Source organism: Pagrus pagrus (genome assembly GCF_965226575.1).
Source record: "Pagrus pagrus genome assembly, chromosome: 17".
Lineage (NCBI taxonomy): Eukaryota > Metazoa > Chordata > Actinopteri > Spariformes > Sparidae > Pagrus > Pagrus pagrus.
Genome location: NC_140201.1, coordinates 2,681,057 through 2,685,681, shown reverse-complemented (window position 1 = coordinate 2,685,681; position 4,625 = coordinate 2,681,057). Strand labels below are relative to the sequence as shown.

The 4,625-nt window shown below is 43.2% G+C and overlaps 1 long non-coding RNA gene across 1 annotated transcript; it reads left to right on the top strand.

Annotated features, from left to right (window-relative positions):
• The first annotated feature begins 1,568 nt into the window (after positions 1–1,568).
• On the top strand, positions 1,569–2,818 carry LOC311272330. Its single transcript, XR_014624551.1, has 3 exons — positions 1,569–1,628; positions 1,711–1,764; positions 2,379–2,818. It is a non-coding gene; the product is annotated as an uncharacterized lncRNA (long non-coding RNA).
• The last annotated feature ends 1,807 nt before the right edge of the window (positions 2,819–4,625 follow it).

Genomic DNA, 4,625 nt, shown 5'->3' with positions numbered 1-4,625 from the left:
TGATTAGAATGTATCATATTGTTCAGTCTATTGCTATTCAAGTCATTGCTGACCATTTGCCATTGCTGTCTGAGGCCTTTAAATGTGAAGCAGGATATTGTTGTCCTCAAGCTATTGTTGGCTAAGATATTCAGGTCACAGCTGACCATTATATGTTAATGGTTAAAGTCTTTAAATCTGAAGCAGGTCATTTCTCCCCACTAGCCACTGATGGTGAAGTTATTCAGGTCACTCCTGAACATTCATTATTGCTGGCTAAAACATATATCATATATTTATATTGACTTAATTCACCTGTCTCTTCTGATTGAAAGTATCTCAAATGTGATTTGAGGTACACACACATTAGATTGTTAATGAGTGTAAGTGATAATTGTGTGTGTGTGTGTGTGTGTGTGTGTGTGTGTGTGTGTGTCCTCAGTGAAGTGTATCAGTCTCTGCAGTAGCTTCCAGCTGCAGCAGTCAGTTCAGTTTCTGTTCAGTCTGACTGAGGGAGGTTTTTGTACGACGGTTTTTCACTGTGTGAACACCCACTGACTGTTGGGATAGTGAAGACTCTGACAGTAGTAAACTGCTGCATCTTCAGCCTGAACTCCACTGATGGTCAGAGTGAAGTCAGAGTTTGATCCACTGCCTGTAAAACGACCTGGAATCCCTGATGCTCGATAGCTAGCACAGTAAATGAGAAGTTTAGGAGTTTCTCCATCTCTCTGTTGGTACCAGGCTAAATAGTGGTAGCTGCTATAATAAACGTTCTGACTGGTCCTACAGCTGATGGTGACGGAGCCTCCCAGAGCAGAGCTCACTGCTCCAGGCTGAGTCACTGTGTACTGACCTCTGGACTCTGAGGACACAGAGACAAAAACATAAAGCAGCGTCATGGTTTTGTCGGCTTCATTTCAGAGGGACGGATGTTCATAGAGGAGAGGAGTTTGATTCTCTGGACTTTACCTGTGAAGCAGCAGCAGAGGAGAGTCCAGATGAGGACGCAGGTCAAAGTCATGTTTTTGATGAGGAGGATTTCTGTGTCTTCTGTTGTCATGAAGGACAGCTGTCAGTCATCCAGTGTTCAACTCTCAGGACTATAAACTCTCCCAGAGCACTGGAGCATGGTGCTGCTGATGCAAAGTGGCTCTCTATGGAAATGCTTCAGTTATGTCAACCTGGACCCTCCCCATGAGTTTTGTCTGATACATCCAAGAATAAACTTACAGATGGGTGGTATTCAGATAAAAGAAATTATGATTCAAAGAGTTCAGGAACATCTTCATTACAAACTTGCGTTAGGATTCAGTGACAAATAAAATATCTTATCTCCTGTGCTCTTCCATTGGAATGAGCTGAAGTTTGAACTGTAGCTGTCCACATCATATCATGTTGTTGCTGTTGCCAAACCATTTCTTGCACTACTACTCAAATATCAGGTTCACAGTCTCCATCCTAATCCCTTTGTAGCAGAACGGAGCCCTGTTATGTCTACTTGCATGACTCTGTTCATTTTAAACTGATCAGTGATTGACAGCCAATCACTGTAGGCAGGCAAACTATAAAGGCAGCTAGTGGTCCTCCTTGCTTTCCCTCTGTCGCTGTAGCCTATCTCATTTCCGGTGCGCCCGCTGTTGTCGCAGGTAGGAGAGCAGTCTTTGCTCATGTGTCTTTCTTTTATCGGTTTTATTTGGTGTGGTGTTTTAAACTAGTTAACTTTTGTAGATGCTGTGGACCCTCTCCCTCCCTCAGCCGGGACGCTCTCACTAATTGCAGCTGGTAGGTTTGTACACTGTGCGCTGTGATATTATTTAGCATGTAGCGGCTAAATAGCTGTTGTTGTTGTTATAGGTTCACTTAGGGCGGAAGAGCGCCTGAAGGCTCTCGTCTGTCCCCCCCTCCCTCAGCTGGCTCATTAGTACTGCTGGATCGGGACCGCGAGTCCAGGTTAAGCAGCCCGAAGCGTCGCAGCTACTTGGCTCATCCCTAACTATGCTGCTGCTTTGCCTACTGTTAGCTCATTGTGGCTAACCACTGTTACTTGGCTCATCTGGACTAATTGCTGCTTTATCTTTCCTTTAGTCCCTACTTACTTATTTTCTTTGGCCACTTCCTTAGTTGCCAGTGGGCTTAATTCTTTTGGTTTATTGCTATTTTGCTTGATGCCCTTAACCCTGGTTAATGTTTGTATGATTGAGTTTGTTTAGTATCTTTATCTTTAGTTTTTTTTGTGTTTTTCTTATTTAACCATACCTGGCTGTTTAGTTTCTGAAAATTAACCTGATTTCATGTTTATTCTGTTAACTGCTATTTATTTTGTTATTGTTCTGGCAGTCAATCAGTGCAGTCCAGTATTTGATGTCTAATTTGTATTTTGTTTCCTCTTTTTTTAGAAGTTTGAGAGCCTAAGGTGGTGGGGATTGGTGTCCTCCGGTGGTGGTGTCCCCTCCTGTGTGCTGTCAACCCCGGGTGTGACCTTCACGTGTGTGTGTGTGTGTGTGTGTGTGCGCGTGGGTGTGTATTCACGTGTGATTGGGGTGACCCTCCTTCTTGGATACTGCACTTCTGGGGGCCCTCCTCCCCACTGGTAAGCCTCAGCTTCACCCATTTTCTTTTGTCCCACTAGTAGTTGTTGGTTTTTGTTTTGGCCTTTTATTAATATTGTTTAAAATAAAAAACTTGTTTTGTTGGAACCACGTCTCTTGCCTCATCGTATAACGGACCTACGTGCTATTGAGTGATCAGTTTGTCAGTGGTTAAAATATCATTCTCTGGGTGAAACTCCCCGAGTGGCGTTGTTGGCTTCTCCGAAATTATACCAGTTCGCTGGTTGCTCCCCCGATTCACTCGCCACACCTTCATGTTCACATCAATCCGTCATTTCTTCTGGGCTCAGAGTTTCCAAGGCGCTTTTCCAAACTGAAACATTGTCTTTATTGTACCAGTGTCTACCTGTGCCAGGAGAACTATTTTCATGTAAATTCTAAAAAGGCGGCCGGTCTTGATTTTTCTCATCTAGCATACTTGTAACAAGGAACTATTTGTGGAAAGTTTCTTATTCTTGACCTCAACTCAAGGGATGAGGAACAGTACTGTAATTATATAATAGCAGCTGGGTCTTGATTTACCTCAGCTAGACAGGTAACAGGCTTTTTTAGAGATGGGCTGGAATTTCTAAATTCCTCTGTACAATAAGGGTATTTGGTCACATGTAACATGAAACCTATTGTTTTCAATCTACTCCCCTTTGCTTGGTCAGTTCTCATACGTCATGATGCATGTAAAAATCTGCACGTCTATAATCAGTTATACTACATGAAATAGGCCTAAACTTGGATGACTAATCCAGACCCACAATATGTCTATTAGGATTCATCATATTGTTCAATTCATTGCTGTTCAAGTCATTGCTGACCATTAGCTATTGGTGGCTTAAACCTATTACTTAAGCATTTTAATGTTTGGGGACATGCTTTCTACTATGTTTCATCTCATAGCAGATTCTGGCATTTCTGTTCAAATATTCATGGCTTGTTTCATTCCTGCTTGGTTAGTGAGCCGCTTGGGTGAAATAGTTCCTGTGTTTTTTGGGATGCCTGGCCCTCTTATTTTGGGGAGGAATGATCTGCTGCTGCTCAGGGCAGATGTGCCTTTATTACAAAATCTCCCTGCAGAGTTGATGCACCAAAGACTTTTTGTCAAGACTTAATCAGCACATATCATCTGTTAATCTGTTCAATCTTCAGTCTGTAATAACCTATTATCTTTACTTAATTCACCTGTCTCTACTGATTGAAAGTATCTGAAATGTGATTTAAGGTATGCACACATTTGGTTGATGATGATGTAAGTGATAATAGAGTGTGTGTGTGTGTGTGTGTGTGTGTGTGTGTGTGTGTGTGTGTGTGTGTGTGTGTGTGTGTGTGTGTGTGTGTGCATGCGTGTGTGTGCGTGTGTGTGTGTGTGTGTGTGTGTCCTCAGTGAAGTGTATCAGTCTCTGCAGTAGCTTCCAGCTGCAGCAGTCAGTTCAGTTTCTGTTCAGTCTGACTGAGGGAGGTTTTTGTACGACGGTTTTTCACTGTGTGAACACATACTGACTGTTGATGTAGTGTGCACTCTGACAGTAGTAAACTGCTGCATCTTCAGCCTGAACTCCACTGGTGGTCAGAGTGTAGTCAGTTCCAGAGCCTGATCCACTGAAACGATTTGAAACTCCAGAATGTCGAGTTGAGCCACATCTAATAAGGAGTGTAGGGGCTTCTCCGGATTTCTGAAGGTACCAGTTGAAGCAGTAACTTGTACTCTGGCTGACTTTACATCTGATGGAGACAGTCTGTCCTGGAGCAACAGACTGAGCTCCAGGAGTCTGAGTCACGATGACTTGTCCTGATGAATCTGGAAAACATGAAAGAGGGGAGAAGGGTCATTGAGACAAATCCAGTTTGGAGAAAGATGATCAACATCCAAACAGAAGAGGATCATTTCTTTAACATGGAGAATAGATGGAAGAAGGTCAATGCTGCTTGTTTCAGTGTTTCTCCATCACAGCAGAACATCACTGTGGTGAACCTGGTCGCATCCTGAAACAAAGTTTTCAGAGGACAGTCTCACCCTGAACCAGGAGCCCCAGGGTGGCCAGC